The sequence below is a fragment of the Panthera onca genome, chromosome C2 (assembly GCF_046562875.1).
Source record: "Panthera onca isolate mPanOnc1 chromosome C2, mPanOnc1 haplotype 2, whole genome shotgun sequence".
In the NCBI taxonomy this organism is placed as follows: domain Eukaryota; kingdom Metazoa; phylum Chordata; class Mammalia; order Carnivora; family Felidae; genus Panthera; species Panthera onca.
Window position 1 is genome coordinate 60,620,052 of NC_138347.1, and position 12,246 is coordinate 60,632,297.

The 12,246-nt window shown below is 41.4% G+C and overlaps 1 protein-coding gene and 1 long non-coding RNA gene across 51 annotated transcripts in view; one reads left to right on the plus strand and one right to left on the minus strand.

The window, feature by feature from the left end:
- ZBTB20 (zinc finger and BTB domain containing 20) overlaps positions 1-12,246 on the minus strand; it is a 785,665-nt gene that overhangs the window by 36,133 nt on the left and 737,286 nt on the right. The gene's annotated exons all lie outside the window — the stretch shown is intronic.
- LOC132684181 (uncharacterized) lies at positions 2-5,854 on the plus strand. The gene is made up of 2 exons (XR_009612608.3): positions 2-181; positions 5,451-5,854. It is a non-coding gene; the product is annotated as an uncharacterized LOC132684181 (long non-coding RNA).

A 12,246-nucleotide genomic window follows, 5' to 3' on the forward strand; every position in this document is an offset into this window, starting at 1 on the left:
CGGTGGGTGGCAAGACAGACACAAGACAGGGCGTGTGGGTCAGGGCTAACTGACTTCATTCCTAACACCCATGTCTTAGGTGGGTAATGCCCATGGCTCCTGGAAACAGCCCCAACCCCCCACCTTGCAGACACAAGCAGGCTCTGTGGCGAGTTGGACATGCTTTGCACAGCAGGCTGAGGTATGATGGCCTACGGGAACAATGCCTTTCTTCCATTTGGCCCCAACAATGCCCCAGCTATTTTGGGTACTGAATCCCTGTCAATGCCCTAGAGCTTCAGCCAGGGTTGTCGAAGTAGAGCAGCCAAATAAACAGATGGGTCATTTGCCTGCTCTTACTACAACTTCAGCAAATAAGACCTGAAAAACAAATGGGAGATTGGTTCTCATGGAACTGTCTACTTCCACTTTAGACAGGTCTAAGACGAGGTCCTTCAGGAAAGCTTACATTTTTCCCAGTTTTTCAAGGTTCTTTATTTTATTCATAGACAGCAATAATATTCATTGTTAAAAAATAAACTCCCTTCCTACTCATTTATATGTATATTTCCAAACCCACACCATGTATGCAAAAACTCTTGGAAAATTCAATCCAGACTAAGACATCCACCAAACAGCTGCTGCCATGTTTTCCAGTTGAGGGACAGGTGATGGAATGCAATCTGCTGGTTGAAGGGGCGCTCACCCACTGTTTTCCGTATGTACACATTCTTCTTGTCATCTCTGACAACCTGCTTGAGAACTTTCTAACTTGGTTGTATGTGATATGGATGGTTTCCTGAATTTCCTGAAACTTAATGTAGAAGGAGTGTTAAAAAGGTCAGAGATGGCAGCACTGACCTGGCAGACTGTAGTATACTAGGTGCTCATATTTAGTGTCCAAACTGGGCACTTCTGAGAGTGCAAGGGAGCACTGTTAATGATTAGGTGAGGACAGCAGGAGTAAAGCAAGAATGGGATGTGTGATCACCCAAGCCAATAGAGTGCTGTATGCACTTGCTACAGCTCCCCGTGGGAAGGCAATAGTGTACTATGGGGAGGCTGTGGATAGCCTGACCCATTGCTTATTCCCCACGTTCTGCAGACAAGGGATAATGTCGGTAACATCTGGATCACAGATTGAGAAATAAAATGGATGGCTGTAACACTAAGTCTTAGGGCTTTCCTATTTTTCTACCTCACTTCTCAAATGGTTCCAAAGAATCCTTTTCTCTGAGCCATCCTTCATTTCTATTCCTTATTCTTGCCTTCATAACTGAACAATCAGCTTGAGAGGCCAAGTGAGTAGGCTTTTACCACCCAGGTGGCTCAAGCATGGATTGTTGGCCTGTGACCCAGATCTCTGTGTCTTGTGAGAAGTAACCCCCAGAGGTAATGACCTGCAGATGGGAGGAATGCCCACCTCCTTTGGTTCTTTCTCGTCCACCTTAGGAGAGAGGACCGACCGGTTCAGGAAAGTCTGAGCTCAACCAGCTCTACCTTGCTTCACTCGATCTCCTCCTCATGCTATTTGAGCTCAGTTGGTGTGACCACATCCTTTTACATACTCATTTATTTCCTTTGTTTCCATCTTTATATTTTGTCAGCCTCACATATATCCAGTTAACTTAATAAATGCCTAGAGGCTCTATGTTCACTTTCAGTGATATGATTTGCATTGGTTTTTACGTAAGAGAATTCCTTCTTGTTCTGGCTTCCATTTGGTCTATTATGTGCCTAAAATATTGTATTGGGCTACAGTTTCTATTTTTTTCACTGTTGTAACACAAATGGTCTTTGCCAGATTCAAGAATCATGGTGAACCCTCTATGACCGTGCTAATACAAAATAGAGCCCTAGGGGAAGGCCCCAATAACCCAGGAAGAAATGTTCAGGAAATCAGTCAGCAGACCAAATTCTAAGACCTTGCTGAGTCCTCCATGCACATAGAGCATGATAACGACAAGAGCATTTATTTTTTAAAAGCTTACCACTTATTACCATATCATTTCACTGAATCGTCACAGCAACCCCTATCACATAGGTAGTATTATTATCCTCATTTTTCAAATGGGAAAACTGAGGCCAGAGAAATCAAGAAAATCACTCAAGGCCACTTAGGCAATTGGTGAAAGAGTGGCATTTGAACCCAGGTGGTCTGGCCCTAGAATTCACATTCTTATCTGTTTCATTGCATTTGCATGCTTTGCCCCAAATGAAGTCTGGCCCTTAGGTATCCATGGGTCCACTGTAAAGCTGCATGAAAAGGTTTGTCCAATATGTCCTTCAGTTACTTCTATATCTACCCATAAATTAGCACGGTGTTCATGTTTCTAGGCCTTGGGACTTCAACATGGTTTCAGTAATCTAACTTAAAGACATCTTTAAGTTGCACTAAAATGTAGTAAGACTACACTAAAATGTAGTAAGGCTTTTCTTTGTTTTAATATATTTTTTAAACGTTTATTTTTGAGAGGGGGGGCAGGGAGAGGGGACAGAGGATCTCAAGCGGGCTCCGTGCTGACAGCAGCGAGATCCACAAGGTCCTGGCCTGATCCGAAGTCAGATGCTCAAGTGACTGAGCCACCCAGGTGCCCCAAAATGTAGAGTTTTCTACATATAATTTTACTATCACTAAGGTCTTTTTTATTTAAGTTAACAGTGAGCACTAAAACTGGCCGAGTCTCTGATAAAATCACCATCTCTAAGTAGGATGGATTTATCAGATAACTTTTTTCCACACAGGTGAAAATACTCTTTTTTTTTTTAACGTTTATTTATTTTTGAGACAGGGAGAGACAGAGCATGAATGGGGGAGGGTCAGAGATAGAGGGAGACACAGAATCTGAAACAGGCTCCAGGCTCTGAGCTGTCAGCACAGAGCCCAACGCAGGGCTCAAACTCACGGACCGTGAGATCATGACCTGAGCCGAAGTCGGACACTTAACCAACTGAGCCACCCAGGCGCCCCAGGTGAAAATACTCTTTAAACACACATTTGCTCATAGCACCAGTCACAGACATATCACTAGATTTGCCATTTATGATGAAGAGGTGTCTTCCTTCTGATTAATTCTGGAAAGAAACTCTACCACAAGTATCATAATAATTAATATCATGTAGCATTTCACAATGGACAAAACTCTTTCACATATAATATCTTAGTATTTTCTTAAAACCATCCTATATGTTTTTAGGACAAGTCCTATTACTACTATTTGATGTAAAATAAGTTGAGGCTATCAAAGTGTTTAAATGACTTAGCCTAAGTTTTACACAGCTAGTAAGAGGCAGGGTTAGGATTAGAACCCACACCCTTGATGTTCTTCCCACTGCATACCACTGGATCTCTGAAGAATGAAAACTGGATCGCCTAAAGATCTAAGGCCACCCTAATTCTCAGGACATAGAAGAAAAGATAAAAACACTGAGAGTGATGATGAAGGTTGCTTTACAGAGGGAAATGGTCAACACCAAAAGCTGTCATCACACTGCACACATTCACACACACAATCTCATGAGAAAAATTCAAACTGCTTGCTTGAGTGAACTGGTCGAGTCTATCCAAACAATCAGGTAACCCTATGGAGATAATCACAAAAAACCCATTACATGATCTGAATTATGGTTTCTGCAGTAATGTCAACCAACTTCGTTAAAGACCACAGAGACAAACTCCAACCTGCACACATGTACAACCTGACCTGACGAGCCTAGTTGGATTTTTATAGACACAATTTTTAAACATCTCCCTGAGTGCACTGGTCCCACACTGCAGTAAGCAGCTATGAAAGGCTGAATGGGCTTTGCTGATACGGGTACAGATGCTATGGGGGACCCTGCCTCTCCATTCAAGCGCGCCTGGTTCCTCCCGCACACAATGCTGAAGCAATTCTTTCCCAGGCTTTCTTTTATATTTAACACTAATACAGTGGGAAAAAGTTTCTGCCACAGCAAGGCAATGTCCAGGCTTTTGTGAAGCAGGCCTTTTCATCCAATGGGCATTAATGTATAGATTCCAACGGAATAAATCTGAAATAGTCTACTGTAGAAGATTTGTTCCCCATTGAAAACAAATCTTGATTAGATGGTTATTCAGGGACTGTATAGGAAGGAATGGTGTGAAAATGCTAACTCCATTCTTTCCTAGATTGGCACTGAATAGGCATTTGGGCTATTCAAAAACAAAACAAAACAAAACAAAACAAAAAACCACCAACCACCCTCTTAACTCTACAAAACCATGCAACTTTCCAAAGATTATGTATATTTGGGGACGCCACCTCACCCCAAAAATACCCCACGATGGTGTGAACATAGAACTGCGGGGGGGTAAAATGGAGAGTTGATAAAAATGGTTCTCTATGTGTTTAAAAATAATAACCGACCTCCTTTCCACTAGAGTAAAAATATAGAGTCAGCCTGAGATGGCATTCACTAGAAACACACAAGGCATCCTACCACAGAAAGTGGTCATGTATTCTGAATGACTGTGTTCTGTGAGCGAGCACAATACGGATGGGGCTGAAGCGGGGCGAGCACCGAAGGGAAAATCGGCTTGTGGTGAAAGAGGTGATGGAGGGCCTGGCTCTGCCTTGTAGGAACCCGGCTCCTGACTGTCTCTTAAACTGCGGGTGTTCGGGGACAGGACTTAGCATGAGAATAAAAAGCTGCTTGTGCACAAGGGAAAATGAACAAGAAAGGAAACAGCAGGCAATACAGTCTCCTTTAATTAGGTGTGAAATCCAGTCCTTTCTCAGCCCCGGATATATAAAATCAGACCAGTGCAAGGGTGAGGTGCTAGAGAGGGAGATGGGAATTTGAAGTCTCTGTGATTTGGGAGGAAACACCAGCTCTCAAATTAAAACCAAGATGAATTTCGGTCAAGTCAACACGTCTAAGTCAAATGGCAGGGCCGAAAAGCCCTTGAGCTTTCAATCTGGGCCAGCAGGCGCACATGAGGTAAGTGGGTCAGCTCACAAAATAGGGCTAGGGTGGCCAGGCCTCCACAGCCCAGGCTTTTATATCACACTCTTTGCCACCTTGCACCTTGATACTTTTACTGTGTTGAAGTTTCTCTTTCGTATATCAGGTGATTAGTGGTGATCGTAAGCTACCGTGTGTTGGTGCTACTTACCAAGTTGGTCATACTAGGAAAGACCCACTCTTCTCCTGAGAAAACAGGGATGCATGTGGTCACTCAGGTCCCTTCCTCCCCAAATCTACATCTGTTGCCCCTGCCAGGGCCAAGACCTCGGATATTTGAGTTCACGTATGTGCCGGGGTGGGGAGGAGCTGCTGAGCCTGAGGAGGGCAGAGGTTGCTTCCGCACGGGCTTCACCATCCAAAGCAGATGGCCCAACACATTCTTTCTATCTCAGGGGCATCTTCACAATCTTTGTGAGACAGGGAAACTGAAGGACTCCGTAAAAACCTGCTTTTTGTTCCCTTTCCCACTTCTATTCTGCTAGGACCTGCATCCCTGCCCTACACATGCCTTAATGTATGTCCTCCTTTGTAAGGGACAAGGAGTTCATGATCTCTTTGGAGTCTTCCAGCACAGCAGATAACATCTAAGGACTGACCAGGCGAGGTCATCATGTGCATATTCCAGACCCCTGGCACTAGACATCTCGACGCCAACACCCCCTGGCTCCAGGGAGTAAGTGACTTATGATGGACACCTGGACTCTGTCCTTGTTCTGACCAGTTCCTGGATGACTGAGAGGACATGTGCACCAGACCACAATCGTCAATAAAAAATCCCCAGGCCCCAAGTGAAGATGAGACTCCCTCCTTTCCTTTCCGAGTCTCCCACACACTCTGTCTGTACCTGCACTCTCTTTCTACCTTCAATAAACTCTGCTTTCACCTCCTCCTGGCTCGCGTTTGATTTCTATCCTGCACGCAGCCAGGAACCCTCTTGGCTGGTCCTGTGGGATGGCCTCTGGGTCGTGGGACCCAGCCCATCAACATCATTTGGAGGGTGGCTGGGAGCACTGGAGAAATCACTTACCACTGGCTCCATACACCTAGCATATCCTAGCTGTCATTGTCCCTGGATGTGGACCGTGGGAGGGTCATTAGCATATGGGAAAGAGAGCTGCACTGCCTTATGCACCCACTCCTGGGTGTAAAGGGAGTGCTTTGGTTTGTCTCCTGGTGAGAGTTGTCCTCTACCTTCCTGATTGTCTAAGCCCAAGGTACAGGAACCATTAGAGGATGTTCTCTTTTTCTCTCTCTCTTTTTTTTTTTTTTTAATTTTTTACCGTTGGTAACAGAATTGTTCTCTTAAAGCATTAAAAATTTGTTCAACTTTCAGAAATTAGATTTTCAAACTATTTTCAGGAATATACCACCTATGAATGTTGGGAACAGTCTGTATTTACTTTTGTGGTCACCACTTCTTATTTTAGCTGGACAGAGATAGTCAACTTACTAACTTGCCTGAAGTGTTTACAACACCATTCTACTTATGATCTCAGTACCATAGTTGGATATGTCTTTCATATTCCTTGAACTCTCATTCATATATGTAAGGAACTTTCATTCCTTCCGAAGCACAGTTTAAGTATTGAAAGGTCTTTAGGAAGTGTATGTGTGGGCTTTAGGGGTATCCACATATTATCATGAATGGGCATGTTTCTACTTTCTTAGGGATAAGGTCAATGTCTTTCATTAGAATCTCAAAGAGGTCTGTATTCCCCCCAAATTAAGACCCATGAATCGAGAATCAAGTATCTCTCCTCAGGCTGCTCTTAACTACTCTCAGTAATCAGAGCCTCTGAAACTGGCGTCGCCTTCATGACTGCATCTGAGGTAGCAGGCCCAGCGGGCTGATATTTCCCATTTACTTGAGTGGATGCTATTTTATGTGATCAACGCCACAGTCTTAGCCAAAGTGACAGCACTTACCTTTCCAAAGAGAATGATTCAAAAATAAAAATAGGATTGAAAAGGAAGAGAAAAAAAAGAGAGAACAGAAATATAGATGATAAAGTACTAACACTAGCTGAGATCTGGAGGAATAGAACAGAGCTATATAGTCTGACAATTGGTGAAGCCAACTATAGGTTTTTATCAGAGTGGATCCCCTTTGAAAGTTAACACAAATCCATATAAGAACTAGGAAATATCCTTTAATGTTTTTTGGACTGTTAAAAATGAGATATTGTGGTATAAATTGAACAAAAAATAAATACAAACTTAACATGCACTTCTTTTTTTAGAAATCTTAATGTGTACTTCCAATCTAGCCAATAAGGTAGAGTTCACCTGAAAGCCCTGTAGTACTTCAAACAGACAGCTTTTCTTTCTTTTTCTCCCTCCCTCCCTCCCTTCCTTCCTTCCTTCCTTCCTTCCTCCATCCCTCCCTCCCTCTCTCCGGTCTCTTTCTTCCTCCCTCCCTTTTTTCCTTCTGCTACACCCTTAAGTTTTCCTAAGCTTCAAGTATGGGGAACAAGGGGGAAAAACTGTGAATTATATACTCTGTGATCTTCAGGCCCATTCCCAAATCTAGACTGAGTCTCCATTCTTGCCGTCCTTCCCCTCTCTTCACTCTACCAAAAGCAAGAGCTTCATGCTTCGTCTGAAGGATAGGAAGAGACTGATACTGCCGGTGGGATTTCCAGGGCCAAAGGAAAAGTCCCACGGAAGCCTTTTGAGTTGGTTCTGGAGGCTCTCACAGTCTCTCTCAGACAGCCCAGGCCTTTGGCTTGCCTGATTCTACATTCAGTCTGCTGTTACCTCCAAGAAGGGACTGAGAAATGCCTGATTATGCATCTAACATTGCAAATACAACTGACTGATGGATGGAGTTGTTTTGGGGGTCACCTGAATATTCACCAATTCATGAGTGAAACATTTACTGAGAAAACCCTCTTGGAAATAGATCCATAAGGACACAGGTGATCTAAAATCTAAAACAGTGAAAAGAAATTCATCCATAAGGACCTTTGATATTTGAAACGTATACTCATCAATCAACTTCTCCCTGACCTCAGTGTCCAGGAAAAGCTGGTTCTATGTTTATCTTTGTGGACCCTGTGAAAATCGTACCTGGAGCTCAGGATCAAAATTTAGGTCAAATTTTCAGAACTATATGGGACCTCATGGTATGCTTTTCTAAGTCAAATTTACCCCCTGGCCTCATTCTAGTGTCAATTCCTTATTTTACTTCAACTCTGATTTCTTTTTTATAGTTACTTGTAAGTATATTTTCCTACATATTTACTAATGTATTGAGTATTCTTTTAAGCCAACTCAAATCCCTTTAGTTATGAGGTGAGGATATAATCAAACAATCAAGAAGTAATTGAACATCAATTTTATGCAACCGATTCTAAATATAAGTTAAAACTTCAGCTTGGGGTATTATCAAGCTACATGCTTTGTGAATTTCTATACTTTGAGCATCTGATTCCAGTGGAACAAAACACTGAATGTTCAAACACCTTCTTTATTCTCTTATAGTACAGCTTGTGAAAGCTAAGTTTTAACTCTGGGAACAAAGGCATCGGACAGCTATAATTCTAGACAACATTCTGAAAGACACCTATGCCCTCATTCCAACGCTGAAATGAAATGACTTCTTCTTGAGAAGGCAGGACCTGCTGGGACTAAGGAAGAAAGTCATTGAAATCTGAGGTTGATGCCTTTAAATCCTCTTATATCATAAACCTTTTGAGACACCTTTTAGGAGTTTGATTTTTTTTATAAAGCTCTTTCCTTACAAATTTAGCTGCTGCCCTATTGTAACCTTTTCTTTTGTTCACTAAATCTGGGGAACAAAAACACAGAGATACTGCATCCGTGGGTGGGATACAAAAATTAACAAAGGGATCTACTTACATTCACAGTTAAAGTATGCAGTTTGAACTTGGCTTTGGATAGGCCTTAAAGAAGGATCTTTATATTCAAATGTACAGTTAATAAGTTCAGTCCTTTTCTTCTGCTTGAAAAGAAATTAAAAATTTTAAAGTGTTTATATAGAAACCAGCATCTTCTTACTTACTAATCTGTTCTTCTTTTGATCTGTATATCATCCTGTACTTATTTTAAAGGAAAAACACATTTTTAATTAAACTGAGTTCAAAGATCCAGAATAACTCCTAGGAATGGCATTCCTTTGGAAAATATCAACTGGTGTTAAAGTATAGTTAAGTAAGAAATTAATTTTTTGACTTTGGGACAACTTTTATCTGAATTTCAATGAGTAAGAAAACAGAACCCCATAGTGTCATTTTAAAAAAGCTGTTTTTTACTCAAATAATCAGAACTTCCTAATCCACAGAACTTCCTTTGGTCCTCTGTTGCTGCACTGTTTTGAAACTGCTTTTGAAGCAGATCTTCAGATTTGCTCAATGCTCAAATGTTCTCTTTGCTTACGTCTTCCAGGAAAAAATAAGTCACTTCCAATGTGACAACTGGTTTTCAAGCACAGTTCTGTGTATTGGTAGAAGGGGGCTACAGTGTTTCTCTATAGAGGGCATGGGCTTGAGCCATGATAGATTGTTTTACTGAAAAAATGAAGGCTTTCTATCTCAAAGCAACAAGGAAAAGCCAAGGAAAAGGGTTATTATTATTATTATTATTTTCTGGATTACTAGAAAAGTTAGAAGCACAGAGGGGATTTGATGTTTAGGACAAGTAGTTGAAACTACCTCTTGACAGCCCAGCTAGGGCAATTCATCATGAAACCAGGCACAGAGTTTCCTTAAGAAAGAATAAGATGTAAGTCTTCTAGGATGAAGAAGATCCTAGATAAGTGTTGTTGGAACTCAAAACCTTGGGAGACATGGATAAATAAAGGAAGTAGAAGGCATACTTCATATTATTCTAATGAGGAGTAAGATATTTCATTTTTATTTTATTTTTATTATACTTTATGTGTTCTTTTATATAATATTTTAGTACTATTTACCTGTCATAGGAGAAAAGATATTAAGCTGTAAGAGTCTTCTATAGCTGTAGGTAACATTCTAATAATCTCATCTCACTTCACTGGTTTGATCTTATTTTCCCATTTTCCCCAAATAAAATCTTTGAACTAATCAAAGAAGTGGACATTTTGCCATCTCTTGCATGCACTGCAAGAGCTTATTCTTAATTCTCCTCTGCTGAATTTGTCCTGAGTTCTGAAATTCTGTGCTTTCCTCTACTTACCAGACCTTATGACCATTTGAGAACCCTATAAAAAGTTCTTCCTTCTCTGTGGAGCCCTTCTCTGATTGCCGGGTCCATCTTAATTTCTCTCTTTTCTTAGTTCTGACTGGTTGGTGAGGTAATAGATTGAAACATTAATTTCTGTTTTTTTTTTTTCTTTTCCCCACTGAATGAGAAAACTTTCATAGCAATAAGGAAATTAAGAAAAGCTAAGCTTGTACATAGTTCTGGGCTCTCTTGTCTTAGGAAGTTGTGGCTTCACAGTCCAAATCAGAAGTTAAGCCCTAAAGACAAAGCCCCAAGATGGAGAGCTTTGTTTTGGGAATCTAGGCCCTCTAAGGGAATTAAGCTAGGCCTTTACTAGGGTGAGGAGGGTGAGGCTGGTGCTTTGGAGGTAGACTGAGGTGGCCTGTCAGGGGAGAAAAATAATTACCCCTCAAATGGGGGAAGGTGCTATAAAGTTTGAAGTCTCTGCTTACATACAACTCTAGTTGGGGTAATTTCTTGGTACACTTCTGGAGGATGGACATAAAAAAGGGTACTGCCTTGACAGGAGCAGTGATGCACCTGGGGCAAGGATGAGGGTGAGGGGCATCTATAAACCCAGCTACAGCAGTAGTGCCCAGCAGTCAGACGGACCAGGGTCTTTGTCATGTAGACAAGCAATGTTGATGATGGAGACTGCTGTGGACTAAGGATCTGACCTCTCCCTAGATTTTGTAAGTCCCTGTACAAGTCTGGGGAAGGGAGAGCAGCCTTGAAACCTCATGGAATTTCTTGCTATTTTAGTGACAGGTTTAATTTGCTTTAGAAATAAGGAAATGTTTCTTCCACCTGAATGTTGAGAAATAAGTCTGAACTTCTTACACATGTACTACCTAATTTAGTATATTATTGACCACTGTCTCTTTTCACTTGTGCTTGTCTGGGTCTACGAGAATAATCGAAGCATCCCGAAGGCTAGTACCTTGCCTTGTTATAACTACAGCTACAACTACAAATTACTGAACCTTCACACTGCCCAACACATTTCTTTACATTGAGTAGGTCCTAACTGAGCATTTGTTAGGTCAAGTCTCTGTTGAACTTCCTGAACATGCTGACAATATCAATGGGAACTTCAGGCTACACCTTTTCTCTGAGGTACTGCATGTTGTAGTCCCAGGGAGTCTTTCTGTCTCTGAAGTTTGAGTGATGCTCTTCTCCCTCTCCTTTATTACTCTACTGCCTCTCATCAAGGAAGAGCCACAGTTCTATTTTCAGTACACATTTAAGGTCTAAGGCAATTGGTTTTTTATGAGTTCACTGAGTTTCTCACAAACCGTGCTCAATCATTTATGATTTCTGACACAGGCCTTACTGTCCCCATCTCCTGGATTCCATTTCTCCCAAAAGACAGCTCATTAGGTCCTCCTGTCGGCTGAGGAGTCAGTGGAGCTCAAAGCAGAGCCATACCTTAAAACCCCAGGTGAGAAGAGACGATCAGTCTCTCATGTGATCTAAAAATGATCAGGCTAAAGTCCCACCACCCTTGCCTGACTTAGGGAAGCTAAACTGCTTGCTCACAGATGTTAGAGAGATCTCTATCAATCAGTTGTGATAACTGGATATGTATATTTGCATAAACAGTGTCAGAGATTGTTTAGAATATTTTCACTTGGTGGCCACTGGGTGTCCTCATTTACAAAGTAAATAAGTAAATACACGCTATTTAGTGTAGGTCACCAGAGGGAATAAAGACACTAGATTTCTCTTTGGCCTTTCACATGCTGAGCATAATTTTTTTTATTGAACTTACAACCAGGTCAGATATCAGTACTGTTTATAAATGTTCGGGTAAAATTGGTAAGGTTTATAACCAAAGTAACTTTTGTAGGTTCCAGACATGAATTCATAAGGCCATTTCCTCAACAGAGGGGACCGTGATCTAGCTATTAGAATGAGCTCTTATTTGTTTGAAAATTGGCATGGGATTTCGACTATCTGCGCAGAGAGCCAGGAGAGAGAGGAGCAGAGAAAGTCTTCATTTATTCTTAAAAGAAAAGAGAACACCAAATATCTCCATGGGATATTTGTTAGATTCTGTTTTTATCTCAGTTTTTC